Consider the following 19,255-nt stretch of genomic DNA (forward strand, 5'->3'; position numbering starts at 1 on the left):
TATTCAAGTTCACGCGAGGTCACATAGGATCAGAAGGATGGGTGGTAAACTGAAATCCTTCATGCATCACAGAAAGAAACATTTTCCAGAAGATTTTCTTGACGCGTAATATCATTAGATGTTTTGACCCAACATTTTTTATACATTATATGATAAAAAATATTTCAATTTTTTTATTTGCTTTCGAAAAATATGGACTGTGTGATATATGCCTAGATTCTGATGAAACTCAGTGAGGCCTACGCAAAGTGTAATTTCTGATACGTACTTCATTTATCCGTAGATTTTGAGACAACCGCAAATTTGTCGTTATTCGAAGTTTTTTTAAAAGTCTCTCATTTACAACATTTATCGTGAATCAGAATACCTATCTAGGTACTGTTCCTCAGCCTCACTGAAAACGTTTCTCTCTTATATTTTCGCTTAATCGAATTTGTTTATTTATTGTTGTGGCTGTCATCAACCTTTGCTTTCCACAATATTAATCTTGTTCCAGTGCAGCCCTTTTCTTATTTTGTAGTGTCTGCATTCTCACATTTGTATCGTTTGTGCATAAAGGAAAACATTTTATAGATTAATTTTGTTGATCAGGCTTGAAATATTTTTTTAGCTGTGGTTTGCTGTTAAATCCAAACTCGGACTTTTATGTGGAAGACGAAGTTTGTATGAACATTTTCCTTCTTTTTTTTTGGTGAAATTCGGTGCAGTTTGAAATAAACATCAATAACTAGAATACAATTATCTCTCTGTATGTGAATTATCCATGAAGATTATGGTCAAGATTTTTAGTTGTATATTTAATCTTCTCTCGCTCAGAAGGCAACCCTTGGAGACTGCAGTGTTACAGTTCCCTGTATAATATTCTACTTAATGTACCTGACTGGGGTTTCGATAAAATGACATTGTAATTTTTCAGTTATTTTTGTCTGGTTGATTGGACGTCTGGGGATGCTACTTGTTTCCGGTGGGATACTCATTTGCGACACCTTTTTTATCTTTTTTAATCGCAACGGGTATCATTGAAGCTATCGTGTTTACGATTGGACGGTATACTGTATTAGTGGAAAATATATACGACATCCCTTCATAAAATTTCAAATACTGTTTTGTCTTAATGAATGCCCATAATGTCGTCTTACTATCACTGTTCTGTATAATTTTGCTAAGTGGGGCAGTAAAATCTTCGATTGCACACACTTAGTATTTACCATCTGGTAAAAAAAAAAGGTAAAAAATGCGCTGAAGTTGCTTCGGCGCAATCGAGTTTTCTGTACATCGTATATAGCAAAATCAACCGCTCTTTGCAGCTAAGCCCCACCCACTGCTTACGTCACGACCATCCCTTGAAGCTGATTGCTTGGCAGTAGTTTCGAGAAGTTGGTTAATATGTGGTTCTTTCCATCTTCATCAATTTTGTAATGGTTGTTTTACCTAACTAAGATACGTTCTGCTAGCTATCAAAAGGAAACGTTATATTATCCCCTGAAATAAAATCATAATACGCATCACCCTAAAATTGGTAAAAAAAAGTAAGGAAATACGAATGAAGTGAGGAGTGTTCCGCGATGCTGCAATGTTGTTTTTCGTAAATGAAGTTCACTTGAATACGGCGGTGACACGGGGAATGTCATGCATTCGAATCGGTGCACTTGAATTACAGAACAATAATAATTACCGCCTGATATTGTCAAGGGTGTTTTCGCCATTCTAAACTTAAACACAAAGACTTTCTCAGAGCTATGCAGATTGGTATTTCATATTGATTTTGTGAAATTTTACTACATTTTAATAGTCATAAAATAGATTCATTGCAATCGTTTACACATTCGGTGGGATGACAAGCAGTGACCGCACTCTGCTAAACCAGAATATGCTTATGTTTAACTTGAAGTCACAGTATGGTAGGTTATACGACTCATATTGGATATAACGTGCTGAGAATTCTCTTAAGGAGATTTTTCTCCTTTCGAAATAACATGCATCATAAAAAATGACGTAGACCTTGTCGGTTTACGCACCTTATGACATTTGGATTATATGCCCATCTTACATTCAGCCGTTTTATTGTGGTTCTTGTTGTGGTTATTCTTGTGTTTGTTGCTTGTGTTATGATGCTTGTAGTGTCTTCGAAAATATTTCATATAGTAACCTAACATTGCAGAATAAATATAGACCTATTCATAAAATACTAGTGTAAAGAATGATCTGCCTACTCTTGTTAATTAAAATTTAGTCACGAGAGAGAGAGAGAGAGAGAGAGAGAGAGAGAGAGAGAGAGAGAGAGAGAGAGAGAGAGAGAAATTTACTGACTCTTATGTATCCTTTAGTCCAACGGGATAACCTGCATTCATGCCCCTAAAAGCAAATGAATCATGGGCTACTCGCAGACTAGTTTGGATCATCTCATACATAACTTTTTCAGCTATCATTTATTTTTTTCTTATTTCGTTAAGTAGCTTATGATGCCTTCCTGCCATAGCCTTCATTTTCATAGAAATGCTACAGCAGCCTTATATTTACCCATCACAGTAATGCAATTTGCTGTCCCTTTTGTAAATATATTTTCAATATATTTCATTGCGACAGCCCTATGATTGGTCTGTGTGTGCCATCGGCTGCGTGCCCACAAATTTGACTTTTATTCTCTGTGGCTTTGCATTTACTATGGCCATCGACGCAAGTACACATGTGTGTGTATATGCACACGCTTATACGTGTACAGTTCACCGTTTGCATATACATTATATTTCGTGGGGTCGGAGCTACCGTATTGATTAAAAGCCACTCTATTTCCAACAGATACGGGTGCAAAACTATTTGCAATAAGAAATTGACGCGTAGGTCCACGCCCTGCCATTGCCGCAAAAATATAAGAATTTGATATGTAGGCCTATGCCCTGTCATTGCCTCAAAATATAAGAAATTAACGGGTAGGCCCATGCCTTACATTGCCTCAAAATATAAGAAATTAACGTGTAGGCCCATGCCTTGCATTGCCTCAAAATATAAGAAATTAACGTGTAGGCCCATGCCTTGCATTGCCTCAAAATATAAGAATTTTATATGTAGGCCTAATCTCACATTTGACTTGCAGGAATATGATGAATTAGTACCCTAATATCGGAACTGGCTGCACAAGTCTATGCTTCATTTCAATTAATGTGGTCTATGTGGAATCGCCTATGTAGGCCAACGCCAATTTAAAAAAAAAAATAAAGCAAGGTGCTTGTCTATTTAGGCTGCGCATGATAAAAAAAAAGATGCACAGACAAAATGATCCAAGATCTTCGTAATGATATTGTATATAACTTAATATATCTTTTATCGAAGATATCAGTTGCATACTTCACAATTCCGGGAACTCAAATCTGTGGCGTCATCTTTCATGCACAGAGCTCAACATGACCTAACGAAGTCAAATCCATAGCTTGACTGGCAAATTGGCAGTCATTTTGGACTGATAAATAGTGTGACGTCATTCCCCTATCCTATATCGTTGCCAGAAGCACGACTATGGCTAACTTAGCCTTAAATAAAATAAAAACTACTAAGGCTAAAGGGCTGCAAGTTGGTATGTTTGATGATTGGAGGGGGGATGATCAACATAACAATTTGCAGCCCTGTAGCCTCAGTGGTTTTTTAGAGATGAGGGCGGACAGAAAAAAGTGCAGACAGAAAAAAGTGAGGACAGAAAAAGTGCGGACAGAAAAAGTGCAGACGGACAAACAAAGCCAGCACAATAGTTTCCTTTTCAGAAAACTAAAAAGACTACAGAACAATTGTAACTATATAACCAGCGTCCTCCATCCTTGGATTGTGCATAAAATCTGTACCATGGCTGTCCAGTCTTGGGTTTGAGTGCCATTGCTTTTGTGCATGCAGGTGCTTTCTTTTCCTTTATTTTATTCCTCTTTTATATTTATTTATATATTCATTTTGCGGTGAGCTACTTATATTTAGTTGCATTTATTTTCATTGTTTATAGTGAAGTTAATTATTGTTATTTAACATGTAGTGAAGTTCTACTTGTTTATTCCTTTTAGTTTTCTGTAAAAGAAAACTATTGCGCCGGCTTTGTCTGTCCGTCCGCACTCTATTCTGTCCGCCCTCATCTCTTAAAAACTACTGAGGATAGAGGGCTGAAAATTGGTATGTTGATCTTCCACCCTCCAGTCATCAAGCACACCAAATTGCAGCCCTCTAGCCTTAGTAGTTTTTATTTTATTTAAAGTTAAAGTTAGTCATAATCGTGCTTCTGGCAACGATGTAGGCCAGGCCGCAACCAGGACCTGGTTAAAGTTTCATGAGCCGCGGCTCATACAGCAATGTACCGAGACCACCAAAAGATATATCTATTTTCGGTGGCCTTGATTACACGCTGTAGCGGCTGTACAGAAAACTCGATTGCGCCGAAAAAAACTTCGGTGTATTTTTTACTTGTTTATTCTTTTCTTCAATTTTCATATATCGGAGTCCTGTTATGTGAAAGCTTGTTCTGCAGTCCACGTCCTTTTAGTTTGTTCTTTAAGGATGCATGTTCATCATGGGCAATAATAAAAAAACAATAAAATTTCCCTCGTAATTTTGTCATAGACCACGGAAGGAAAGCAGTTTTATGCCTTTTCAAGTACGAGATCAACTAAGAGTAATAATAATAATGATAATGATAATTATATAGCATGTGCAGAGTATTGCAGAAGTATTCGTTATTTTGTCGCTGGAAAAGTTTTCCTTATGACAAGCCCTTCTGTAATCATTGCTAGGTTTTTAAGTAGCGTATGTGTTTTAAAACTTATCCTTTATGTACACGATTCGATTAAATCATAAGCAGTCAAGATGCAAAATTAAACCCGCTTACCTTATTTCTCAGCAATAGCATCTTTTCGTTGCCCATACCTAGAACGACGAGTGTTTGAAAGCATTATTATCCTGGAAGGATCGATTTGTTTTTCTTCGTAAACATTGCTGGAAATGTATAAGATATGTTGTCACTTGAATGTTGTAGCTGACCATGTAGGGTTTGCTTTACAGTGTATTCACAGACGCCATCTATAGAAGCAGTTTGGCACTGAACCGTTTAGATCTCTCTCTCTCTCTCTCTCTCTCTCTCTCACACACACACACACACACACACACACAAGGTTGTAAAGCTTGCAGATTTATTCTCTCTCTCTCTCTCTCTCTCTCTCTCTCTCTCTCTCTCTCACACACACACACACACACACACAAGGTTATAAAGCTTGCAGATTTATTCTCTCTCTCTCTCTCTCTCACAAGGTTGTAAAGCTTGCAGATTTACTCTCTCTCTCTCTCTCTCTCTCTCTCTCTCTCTGTCATACACACACACACAAGGTTGTAAAGCTTGCAGATTTATTCTCTCTCTCTCTCTCTCTCTCTCTCTCTCTCTCTCTCTCTCTCTCTCTCTCTCTCTCTCACACAAGGTTGTAAAGCTTGCAGATTTATTCTCTCTCTCTCTCTCTCTCTCTCTCTCTCTCTCTCTCTCTCTCTCACACACACACAGGTTGTAAAAGGTTGCAGTTATTCTCTCTCTCTTCTCTCTCTCTCTCTCTCTCTCTCTCTCTCTCTCTCTCTCTCTCTCTCTCTCTCATACACACACACACACACACGCAAGGTTGTAAAGCTTGCAGATTTATTCTCTCTCTCTCTCTCTCTCTCTCTCTCTCTCTCTCTCTCTCTCCCACACGCACACGCACACACACCTGTATATACTCGTATGTACAGTAGAGCTGGCATATTTATGAGTTTTAAGGACTTTTCAAAATATCAAGGCAATAGTGCAATGCCATTTTTTCAAGATGATATTCAGTGAGTTACCTAAAGCTGATTAGGATCTTATGCTGCTTGTGACCGCTTTAAACAGAATTCGGAAGCTGAGATTTTTATAAATAAAAAAGCATCTCTGCTCATTCTCGATCCCTGAATATTGCCGATCATTTGGTAAACATCTCATCTCAGGTATATCGACTATATGGAGATTTAGTATTAATATCAGTGTTCTCAGAATATGTTATTTAGTAATACCCAAATTGCTTATGTAATGGGTGAGGAAAAGCTAATTTTTTCAGTAAAGGAGAATGGCTAAATCTTTTTTACAATTTTATTATGATTGTACGAGCCTACTCGAACTCATGATATTACCGCTATTGTTTTTGTTACCACAAAATTATGTCGTACACTGGACAAGATTATGCCCCTTAGGCTATATATATGCTAAATATTTTGTCTGATAGTTCTTTCCTGCATGTAAATGAAAGACTTTTGGAAGAGAAGAAGTTTTTCCACAACAGATAATTGACTGCGACTGGGGTATGAGTCCAAAGCTATGCAGTTCTTGACCACGTTGTTTAGAATTTGATACTAAATGTGAAAAGTATCAGATACTTGTAAGATGAATTGTGTACTCTTGAAGATATGCCGGTCTTTGAGGTTCTCAGTCGTACTCAGAACATGATTGCAGTTCTAAAAAGGAATATGTGGCAGGAAGTCGTTTCATCTAATAGGGAGGGTTGCTAAAATGCATTTCTTATAAGATTGCAAGGACAGAGAGAGAGAGAGAGAGAGAGAGAGAGAGAGAGAGAGAGACACAAGGGCAATCCTGTTAACTTCTTACAAGGGCCTGTGGTCTCTGAACTTCCTTGGCCGATAATTATTTAGTATTCGGCCATTTCATCAAGCAGATGAAATGTCAGCGGGTCACAGTCATGCCATAAATATTTTTTCATGGATTCCATTTTGTCACAGCGGGTAGCGTTACCGAAGCTTTCTCTAGGAAGACAGCATAAATGCACATTAAACTAAAGCATATTAAAATGACCCATCTATTGTTGGTGTGTGATAACCACGGCGGGGTCTCATGAATCATCTCAAACCGACACAGTACACCATTAAAATGACTAAGTGTCCACAGCTGCAGCCTTGTAGGGTCCCGCTAATTATTCTATGATATATTTGTTTGTATATATATATATATATATATATATATATATATATATATATATATATATATATATATATATATATGTGTGTGTGTGTGTGTGTGTGTGTGTGTATGTATATATATCACTATACCTTGGGAATATCTTACACCCAAGAGGAGTTTTAATTGATAAGTGCATCTGTCTTGGCCAGGATTCGAACCTGAGCCTTTGGTTAGTTGAAGTGATAAACAGTCGATTTTGACCGCTCGGCTGTCAGCCAGCACACTATAAACTTACCAGTGAGCTGTGGTGGATGGATTGATACTGATTCCAAGTACAGAACTTTAATTCGACAGGAATGTTTACAGCAGAGTCGATATCGACTTATGTCTTTCTTGATAGCCGAGTAGTCAAAGTCGACTGTTTATTGCGGTATCTAAACCAAAGGCCCAGGTTCGAATTCTTGCTAGGACAGAAGCACTTATGAATGATAATTTCCCTTGGGTTTCATTTATTTCCAAGGTATTGTGAATTCAATGTCAAACAATATTTGTGGTTTAATACTGTATTTGTTAATATAGGAAAGTCACGAGTGCTTGAGAGAAAAAAAATTAGTAATATATATATATATATATATATATATATATATATATATATATATATATATATATATATATGTATGTATGTATGTATGTATGTATATGTATACACACTTATGTACATATATGTGTGTGTGGTATAGTTTTCAGATGCATTTAGACAGATTTTTGTGTTTGTATGACACAATGTGCTCACAGTAATATGCGATTTTATGCATTTACACATCCAAACACCTGTATATTAAATAGTGAAAAAGACAAGCATGAACTTACCAGGATGTGCACACATTTATGAATGTTTATATACGACAGTTCCCTTGAAGAAATGTAATAGAATTCATCGCTGAGAGTAGGTTATATCTTGGTGAAAATAATGAGACCTTAAAATATACCGGTATTAATCAAATTATTGCTGTTTTAAAGTTTTTCATTTCCATTTTTAAATAATTTTTCTCCTCCATTTGGTTTGGATTTGCTGAAATTTTTTATTTTTTTGTTTTCAAAAGTAATGCCATACATTTTTATTACAGAATTGCCTTTCATCATAGTTTTACTTAGACATTAGTAAAAAGTCCTCTCTTGTATGTGTTTTTAAATTGGTCATTTGTGTGTGTTACAAGACTAACGGGAGATCAAGTATTACACTGTAATATATTTATCAAACCTCTTTTTTAATTTGATGTTCCTGATTTTCACACGTTTGGTTTCTACTGCTTGGGCATAGTGTTACGTAAATAAACAACTTAACCATATGCTGGAATAGATAAATATCATTAACTCGATAAAGGAATTGTGGTATGGATGGGGGATCTTCTGTTGTTGTGACAGGCAAGGTCTTTGGTATAATTCAGGTCTCGAGCGAAACTCACCTTTTGCTCTTGTAGATGACGTGGACTTTTTTTTTTTTTTTTTTTTGTCCCTATCTTCAGTATAATCAGGTGTATCTGGCTCTTCCGTGGGTCGTGTTAAGGATGCCATTTGCACCCGAACAAAAGGAACATCCTCCAGTCCTTTGAATGGTTTGTAAATGAGGACTCTCCCGCGTCTAGAGTTATTGCTCCTAATGCCCCACTCCTAGAATTTAAGAGCACAGGTCAATTAACTTTCAGATTCAGATCTAATTGCGTGTTTCATAATTAGAGCATCGCACATTAATCCTAATTATCGCGCACTGCCGAGCTTTAATCATTATGTCAGCATTATGGTACAGAGGACCATCTTGCGCTTCCCGATGTTATCATTTATTACTGTGGGCAACCCAGTTGTAAAGGAGGGTTGCTCTGGATAGCTTTTACTGGCAGGTAAACCTACCAGTTTTTCTTTTTTATACGGCAGTATTTCTTCCTGGTGCGCTCTTGTAATTGGTTGATTGTCTTTTATAAGAAGTTTTGATAACAATTGTATATGATACTACTTTTATGCTAAATCATAATTTAGTCGCAAATATGTGCATATCAATTCATAAGGAATTAATAGAAGGTATATTTATACACATATATTCGAAGTATCTATCTATGCTTATATGTAAAAATTTGCATAGCGTGCATGGAGTGCGTCCTCTTACTTTTATATAAAAGCTGCAACAGTTAAATACTTTCATCTCTCAACAAGAGAGGAAAGCTTATTTATATAGTATTAAAAACGACATAATGCAAAAATCTTTTATTTTATTAACATGAAATTTATAATCATCTGTGTCTTGGTAATATATTCACTGTGTGTGTGTGCGTTCGCTTGTACTGCATAAATGCTGCCTGCACTGCTTGCGTTTATAAACTTGTGCGCTATTTGTAGACCGGGAAAGGAGATAATATAAAATTGCATTGGAGTGTAGTCGTGATCTTCTAAACTCATCAGCCACAAAATTATACTACAAAGAAGTTACTGCACACACAAATAAATAACTATCACACATTTTTCTTATCAGTTCGGTAGTCAGCGTAAGAACTACTGGTTTTATCAGAAGATAAGACAGCAGTTGCTGGCACATTCTTTATTTAATAGTAGATTCAAGGATGACTCCGTCTTAGAAACTGCTGCCTCAGACTCTCGGCTACTTTATACATAAGCAAGAACTCGCATGTATTCTGCGCTTTTGGGATATTCATGAGTCATCACTCTTAAGACTTCTGCCTTTCTGGCAGCTCCTTCCAAATTATAAACACTTTGCGTTACTTAGAAACAATTACATCAGTCTGCGCATTCATCCAGTATTACAAAAGTAGGCATAAAGAAATTCATTTACGGTATTTACTTTGATATCCACATCTTCAACTCACGTTCCGTAGCAACAGTGGACGAGACTTTGTTTTTGTTTGGTTGGATGCACGTTACTGAATGCATATGTGCATATATATACATACACTATCGAGCTAACTCCATTAATTCGAGGTAACTTCCATTATGGAATCTGCGCACCTTTACCTTATTGTTGTGGTACACGAGAGAGAGAGAGAGAGAGAGAGAGAGAGAGAGAGAGAGAGAGAGAGAGAGAGAGAGAGTGGGGGGTGGTTAGGGAAAGAAAAATGGATACCTTGGTTTCTCAGTGGAACGCTGTTCAAAATCCATATTCAAAACGCGTTGGTTTGTTCAAAAACGGAATGTATATATCCCCGATAGCTCCAGATATTCCCGAGCAGGGGCTTCTGGACACCATTCAGGCCAGCAAGGAATAATCGTCCTTGTGACGCGAGGGTATAAAGGCGGAAGTTTGTGACAGTGCCGCCCACGACGCCGCTTTGTTAGCAGTGGGAGATAGCGTTGCTCCCTAGATATCAGAATCCATAAGTCTCTGTCAGCAGTGGTGGTCAGGGTTGGATGGGCATTGTAATCGGGATTGCTTTTAGCTTCTCACAGCCACCGATTACCCTAATCATCTCTCTCTCTCTCTCTCTCTCTCTCTCTCTCTCTCTCTCTCTCCGGAGAGTTCTTGTGTTTTATTGGAGTGAACTGTAAAGAAGGATGTCAAAAACTTTGTGATAGCTCTCTCTCTCTCCTCTCTCTCTCTCTCTCTCTCTCTCTCTCTCTCTCTCTCTCTCTCTCTCTCTCTCTCTCAGTATTTGTAGAGCCAACTGTTAGAACGTAGTCTGTTCATATTCTGTTCAGCTTTCAGCGGTATTATTATTATGTAAATTATAATATAAACTATTTTTTTATGGGGAAAGGGGTTTTGCTAGACTGCATTGACAACATTTAAATTTTTGCCATTTACAATAGCCAGTGGTCCTTTGGTGCTCAAGATCCCCATCTAAGAATCCGAGTCCTACCACCTTTTTGCAAACCTAAGTATCAAACAAATGGAAACCTTTACCTGAGCATTGCAAATTAAATCTCACAAATGAGCCATTGTAAATGAAGCTTTGTAAAAAGAAACGCATGTAATTTTGGGTCAGGGTTTCTGGAGACGCATCTTTGGCTCCTGCAGCTGTTTTGGGCATCGTTTACGAAAGTCATATAAACTAAGCAATTTTTTTTCTCCTTATCTTTATTTCCTATTTTTTTCAGTATTTTAATTTGTTCTTATTTGGTACACCTGGATCTTAATGACCGTGCTAAATCACAGCTTTAAAGACACGGGGCACTTCTTCATTTATCTCCGTTATGCTCTGCTGCCCACGCCTCCTTTGGGCATCGTAAAAATCAAGGTGTTGCTGTTTGTCTGTCACGTTTCCTAATTGAAAATTATATTGCGGCCGTCACGTTCATGTTTACCTTAAACTTAATGATGATATATTCTCTTCTTCTCTGTTTTAGGGAAATGAGAGAGAGAGAGAGAGAGAGAGAGAGAGAGAGAGAGAGAGAGAGAGAGAGAGAGAGAGAGAGAGAGAGGGTGGGGGGAGCTGACTCATTGTCGGTAGTGTATTATCATGCATAAAAAAACAGATACTTTTAGTATCACATCCTTAGCTTGTTGTTTTTTTTTTTTTTTATTCTATCAGACATATCACTGTTTTGCATAGATGTCATGTGTTGATATGCTGTTTGTTTTCTATGTAATAAAACATAATAATCGTTTATATGCTTAGTAAATATGATTACCTTTAGCTGCTGTTTTATTAGCGCATTACAAGTAGCGGTTGGGTTGATTCGTTTCTGTGCCTTACGCAATCTTGTTTATGGTCAGTTACTATCACGAGACCATTATTATACGCATTTCTCCTCCATGCCCTCACCCTTTCTCCAAAACGCCCAATCTGTTGCCACTCTGTTAATATGGGTGACGTAACTGTCATGCTCCATTCTATCTTGCTATTCACCAGGAAGGGTATGAAGTATCGAATTCCACGTTGGCTGGACAGGCATCACGTGAGGCAATACTGCACTGCTAAAATCACGCTGGCTTACTCGTATCTTGTTGCGTTAAAAAACGCGATTCCGAAGAGAAAATGCAGTGAACCCGGTGATCTTAATGTGTATGTTCATGCCTAGTCACGTGGTATGAACTGATCAATTAAGGAATCGTGATAACGTAAGGAGATTTGTAGGCCAGTTGAAGAAACCTTGATAAATTAAAGGATTTAGAGTTTTGATGGAAGCGGTTTGCATCTTGACCGTTGAGAGTTGCGTGATTGGTGCTCTCCTCTGTTATTAAGTTCAGGAATTCTTTTTCTCGTATATTAATGACTTAAAAAAACTATATTCACGTATGTAAATACACAAGAGGAGTACGGTGATTTTGCAAATTGAAATTACCAAAATAGAGAAAACTGGGTTTATAGTATGGTCGTTCTTCTGGCTCCTTGCTAGAATTAGGCTTGAATCACTAGCGATTCCACCGTTGTTCTCTCTCTCTCTCTCTCTCTCTCTCTCTCTCTCTCTCACTTTTTTTATGGTGGCTACGAAGACGGAAAGACAATGACAGTTATGTGCGTTATCGTGAAAGAAATTTCAGATTTTTACATTATTAAAGTAATTTTCTGACAGCTACCACTGCATTTTATAATATTTCTTGCCTCTCAGTAACATCATCATTGTTACTTGTGACTTAGCTGCTTATAAGCTCATTTTATTAAAGTTGAAAATTTAGTGACGTGTATTTTACTGTATAGTTATATTGTTATAAAGTCATAAGAGTTTTGACATCATTCATATGAAAGGTAAATATCTAATAATGTCTTCCGAAATGTTACATAACAGTGGTTATTAAAAGGAAATAAGGCCGGCTAAGTGCTGATACATAATTTGTCTAAAACTTTGATTAGGGATGAAATTACTATTTGATTGTCAGTCGACAAAAAGTCAGAAAATTAAAGCTTGGGATTGATTAATTAGTGACGCCTTCGTCGGCACAATCACTTATGTATATATTTATTATTATTATTATTATTATTATTATTATTATTATTATTATTATTATATATGTATACATTATATATATATATATATGTATATATATAAATATATATATATATATATGCGTGTGTGTGTGTGTGTGTGTATATAAATGATTGTGCCTACGAAGGTGTCATCAGTTAATCAACTCCATGCTTTAATTTTCTGATTTTTTGTCAACTGACATGGAAATAGTAATTTCATCCCTAATCAGAGTTTTTAAACAAATTATGTATCAGAACTTAGCCAGCTCAATTTTCTTTTTAATAATCACTGTTATGCAAGATTTCTGAAGAAATATATAAGAAATGTGTATGTTACGCATTTTTACACACTTTTTTTCTCTTAGAATGAGTGACTATAATTTGTTAGCTTTCCTTTTTCTTAAGAAGTCTTGATATGTGATTGACAGGTTTATGTCTTTTCCGACCTTTCTTGAGACCCACCAAAGTTAACCATCTACCTGATTCACCGCTTAGGTAAACAGAGGCACAATGGGATTTAAAGCGGTAGTAACTCGTTCCAGCTCGCTTGGGATACGAACCTGAGCTGTCCCTGGTGGGACGAACATCCTAACCAATGGACCACGATCCTTTATATGTATGTATGTATGTATGTATATATATATATATATATATATATATATATATATATATATATATATATATATATATATATATATATATATATATATATTTATGTGTGTGTGTGTATTGTATTGTATGTGTGTGTGTGTTTGTGTAAATTTTTTCTCCACAAGGATATTGAAGCCAGAAGGTATGTGTTGGAGGCCGTACATACTGTATATGAAGGAAGTAATGGTAGGACCAGGGTGATTAGGATATAATTTAAATCTATGCATCTCTCTGCTGTAAAATACAAGACATTTTTTAAAACCCTGTCTATATGCACTTTCAACTTTGAAATTTATGACGAATTGGTCGAGGTAACTTTCGTGTAAGAACTGGGAAAGTTTATTAGGGATCAATTTTGCTTACGATTTTTTGTTTCCCAATGACTGATTTTCTGCTGGATTATTATTATTATTATTATTATTATTATTATTATTATTATTATTATTATTATTATTATTATTATTATTCCTCTGGTTCTTCATCTTATCAGCATTATAAAAGCCTTTGGTAATTATCATAAAATTCCCCGTCAGTTCTTTTACCTTGTTAACATCTCATAATACTATCAAAATACTTTTAAAATTCTGTCCAACACATTCATATTCATGTAGTTTAATCGATTTCTTACATTTATTGATTCATATTACATCTCATCTCTCAAACGCAGTATACCAGTACACCACCAGCTTTGCCGAGCATTAATGTCCCAAGGCCCAGACGTGTAATAAACTCTCTGTCGTTTATTTCTCCTTAAAATTCCTATTCATGAACAACAAAAAATGTTCTCGTGAAATTAACCTCTCGATATCCGAGTCACTCCATAAACCCCATTATACAAAAAGGATTTAATGCGATTGGAGAATTTAACGCTCATCCACTTTTAGGGTTTGCTAGAAGTGATAAAGTTGTTTTTATACCTCATGTTAATCTTTCGATGAATAGTAATTGTTATTTCGCCCTAGCCTGCAAATGAATATTGCATATGCAAATGAGGGGTTCTTGAGGATGATCGTTGCGGCGCACGGATTCATATTCTCTCTCTCTCTCTCTCTCTCTCTCTCTCTCTCTCTCTCTCTCTCTCTCTCTCTCTCTCTCTCTCTTCTCTTGTTCCCCACCCTCTGATTTGCATTATCATATCTACGGTCGTGGCATTCATATGCTGGTTAAGAACTATAAGATACAAGGATCAGGTAGCCAGGTAAGATCCCTGATGCTTTTCCGATAAGGAAATGTGCCTTTGGGAGTACTAAGTTATCGCTGCCTTAATATCCCAATAAGCATTATTAACTCGTTCGAGATGGTAAACACAGCATCGTGGTGGCTCTTTGTAAACAAGGCAGCGGCGACCTCCTGATTAAAATGCGTGCAATACTTCCTTACCTTTAGAGCTTTATAGAGCTTTGGGAGCTTATCATCTCTCCCAGCCAAATAGAGAGTAACGTCAGGGTCGGAGTGTATGTCGAATTCGTAACGCCCGTTAAGATAATAACAATGTTCACAGTTCGATAACTTGCCGATTTATGGTACGAGTGTGTTCCTCTGAACTCCTAGGTGGTAGCCATCTTGAAACAGCAGAGTCATAGAGGGCCGAAGATAATTTTGAATATGACCACTACTATTTGTCTATATTTACTACCGGTCTTTTGCCTGCATTCATTGGAGAAAATGGTAAATCGTCGGAACACTCCTGATAATAATAGTGTTAATCTGGTTTTCCTCTTTACATGGAAGATGTCTATATTTTCCTTCCACTCTGTTCCATCTCCCTTCCAAGAAGGTTGCGATCCACGCTGGAAATGTAGTTTGTTGGAGATTGATTGCTTACAAGAAATCCAGGAGTGTTTTAGAACTTAAAAGTTTTAGCATTGCTTTCATATTCAGAAGAAAACCCAATTGAATATGTGTTCAAAATTTACGTTGCTATCATATTTTCACTGTGGTTATAAATTTGTAATTTTCTGACTTTTTTTTATTTTGCCCCCATATTAAATCGCATTGTCTGCATCCCTTCTTTACAAAAAAATTTAAAATATATGTGTTATTATTTTCATGGAAATCAGCCATGTTACATTGCCTTTTTGCATTTAATGTTTAATTTTCGAGTGACTGATATTATGTTTTGACACTGGATACGTCGCAGTCAGATACTTCATTGTCAGAAAGGTCACCTTTGCCGTCCTCGTGTTAGACGCCAGCAGATGCAGTAAGAATATATTACGGTATTAAGATTGATGTAGTTATTGCAGTGCTGACATTAATGAAAATGGTTTATTGTCCTTAGATTTTGAAAGCTGCCTGCAACATTATATCTTTAGGAATTATAATTCACGCATTGCTGTTATGCTCTGTATCCTGTAGTTTTCCAGTTTCAAAACTCCCCAGCTCAAAAAGGTGATGGTTATGTTCTCAGCTTCTGTCGTTATTTACGTCCCTTTATAAAAACGGATTGTTTTTTCATCAGATCACTGTTTTTGAAATGGTATTTCAAGACTTTTACTTTCGCCTTCAAAACCTGCTATACCACTTTATAAGGAATAAAAAAAAAATTTTTTTCTTACATTCAGTGCTGGAAATACCCAGCGACCAGGTAGGGAAGTACCCCTTATACACAGTGCCTTGCTTGGCAATGTGCAGAGTGCAGCGTCCCTTCTTATGTATGCCCTTGCTACATTGCTTTCTGCATTTTGCCTTGTCGTGGTTTCTTTTCTGTCTAACTTCTCAGCTTTACTTTTCTCAGTTTTAATTTCTCATTCGAGAACAAATCATTCGACCACACACTTTAAGAGTATATCAGTGTGACGTGATGGTGTCGACAACTTTTTTATAATCTAATTCAAGTCTAGTTTAATCCACTCCGGCAAAAGTAACGCCATTATGGAAGTTAGAATGACTGTCAGTTCACTCTTATTATTTATTTATTTATTTATTTATTTATTTCTTTATTTATTTAATTATTTATTGATCTGTTTATTTATTTATTTATCTATTTATTTATGTATTTATTTATAGCTTATTTATTTATTTATTTATTTATTTATTTAAATGAAAAAGCTATGAATTTGGACTTCGTTTTGTCCGAATGTTTCTGGTCGCCGCACTTCAGCGAATTTTTGATTGTGGGAAAACAATTTTATCTCGGGATATGCAAAAGTAGCTCCTTAGAGATGGAAATTGATACCCGGCCTTTGTCATGTTCCCAATATTCCTGAAAACCTTATCGGATTCTTATCGAATACTTTTCGAGAATTTATCGACGCCGCGTCTTCTAACGGTGCTCTTAAAGTTTCGGAGACAAACACAATGCGACTCTGGCCTTGCGTAGGGTGCAGTCCCCCTTAAAAGAAAGAAAATGGAACCATTTGAATGCGGGATGCGGTCCGCTCTTAATGGTAACTCCAGTCATGTGCAGCAATTACACCGGCCAAGTGGTATGCGACCCTATCGTGAAGCCTATCTGTAGCAAAAAGGCGATGCCACCTTTGCCAAAACTCATGTTTTATTAATTCAGATTAAAGCCATGAAAGTAGGTCTAGTCTCAGATCCATTTGAACTCTGAAATTCGATTCTCCGTCGTCTGGGCATTAAGGGCGAAAATGGCTTCCACTTTTTCCCCAGGGATGCGGCCTTCTCATTGTGAGAAATCCAGTATCCCCCACAGAACAGATCATCAGCTACTTCTGTTGGTATGTCTGTGGTCCTTAGAAATCTTAATGTTTAGAATAATTTTCAAGATCCCATGTATTTTTTATGTGGAAGGAAATGCGAGCATTGGCTGTAAGACTTTTTTGATGAGCGATTGAAATAGATTAAAAGGAGAGAGAGAGAGAGAGAGAGAGAGAGAGAGAGAGAGAGAGAGAGAGAGAGAGAGAGAGGACATAAATAAACATAGTATATTTAAATAAACATAGTATATTCTCACATACGTCTTTGGCACAGCCCAACCTGTCAGTCAACCTTTGATAGATATCAGGTAACTTACGACCATAGATTACTATGAAGTATTTTCCATCTCCTTACACAGGCTGCTTTTGAAACCTGCTGCGTTTTGTTTTCTAATTATGATAAAATCGGAATTCTTAATACCATATATAACTGTGGATAGTTAAACAGTGCGCGCTCTCCGTCTCTGTCTCTCACTCTCTCTCTCTCTCTCGTTTTTCCTTTTTTCTAGAGTTACCAGGAAATGATTCTTTTTGAGAAGTTTTTGATATTCAAATGTATGGGGCTTATGAACTTAGTGTGGTATGCTTTCATTAGTAAAATATGACTGATCTACAGAAATTACTGAATATAAAGATAGAGATCTGCTCTTATAAAGGGTTTATGATGTAATATCTGCGCTGATAGATTCTCGAACTGGACAAGAAAGAACGAATGGGCGTTATCCATAAAATCGAATATGCCTCTGCGGTCTTAATAAGTGAATTAGGCACCTAGTTGTTTTGTGGCTCGCATCTTCAGTGGAGAGTAAGAAAGAGTGATAAAACACCAGACATGAGTGTTCATTGTTCCGTCAGAAATGCATGCCATCAAAACGGGAGAGCCTCGACGAGGTAATCTCCATCCCTCTGGCTTGAAACCATTCATAAGATATTCATAAGATTCTCTCTCTTTCTCTCTCTCTCGTCGTAATTGCTGACCGTACTGCAGAAAGCAAAACTTTGCTGTATGGTCGGCGGTTGAGATTAATGACTCCAGAGGTGCTTTAGAGGTCCTTCTAATTTATTGTTCTAAGAGATCCTTTACCGAAAAGTAAGTTTTTATGCCACAGATCATACGAGGCCGGTATAAATATTTAAAGATGTATCTGTGCTCTTTTAAGCAATAAGAGAAATGAAGATGTTAATAATGCAGCAGGAAATGCAACAACTAGTGTAAGTTTTATTTTGCTATCTCCCAACCCCATGTTTGACAAACGACAAAATTCCAGGATTAATGAATGAGATAACAAATTAAAATGGATTAAGCCCACTGTGAAATTTCAGTGCTCTTCATTCCAAAAAGAGTGCTACATAAAGTAATTTTATCCTGGCTTTGAATTGGTCATGCTTATTTAATCCGCTAATATTTGAAGAATAACCTACTTGACCAAATCCCAGAAATCAGAGAATGCAGAATGACACTCGAATATGTTTCATGACACTGTCCACTGTTCAGGCAAGAGCAACAACAACAACAATTCCTTAAAAAATGAGAATTAAAAAAGATAACTCAGCGGTCTGGTTAACTGTGTAACCATGATGATAATCTTCTCTCTCTCTCTCTCTCTCTCTCTCTCTCTCTCTCTCTCTCTCTCTGGATGCTTCCTGAAATCTGGTTAGTGTGTTTTCAACACCAGATGCAAATTCGTTTCTCCTCCAAAGATTTAGTGAGACATCTTAGGTGTATGGCAAGCATTCAGTGAACTTCCGTGAAAGTCCTTTTATTGAGTATGGATTCAGATACCACCTAAATTTATGAAATGAGTCTTTGACCCAGGCACAACATAGCCTGAAATTTTAGTGCATATGTGCCCATCAGGTTTCAGAAACATTTTGACAAGCAGATAATCTTGAGTTTGTTTTTCCCGTAAATTTTCCGAACTGATGCTGTAATTATGCAAAGAAACTTTAAAGCTCATATTTGTGAGGCTTGCCTAAACATTTCCTTGCTGTACGCTGCTTATCTATTGGTTGCAGATTTTGAATTTGAAAAGTAGTTGAAGGACAGTGTGCTCAGGCTTATGCGTCCTTGTAACTGCTAGATTTTTCTA

This window comes from Macrobrachium rosenbergii, chromosome 51 (assembly GCF_040412425.1).
Source record: "Macrobrachium rosenbergii isolate ZJJX-2024 chromosome 51, ASM4041242v1, whole genome shotgun sequence".
Lineage (NCBI taxonomy): Eukaryota > Metazoa > Arthropoda > Malacostraca > Decapoda > Palaemonidae > Macrobrachium > Macrobrachium rosenbergii.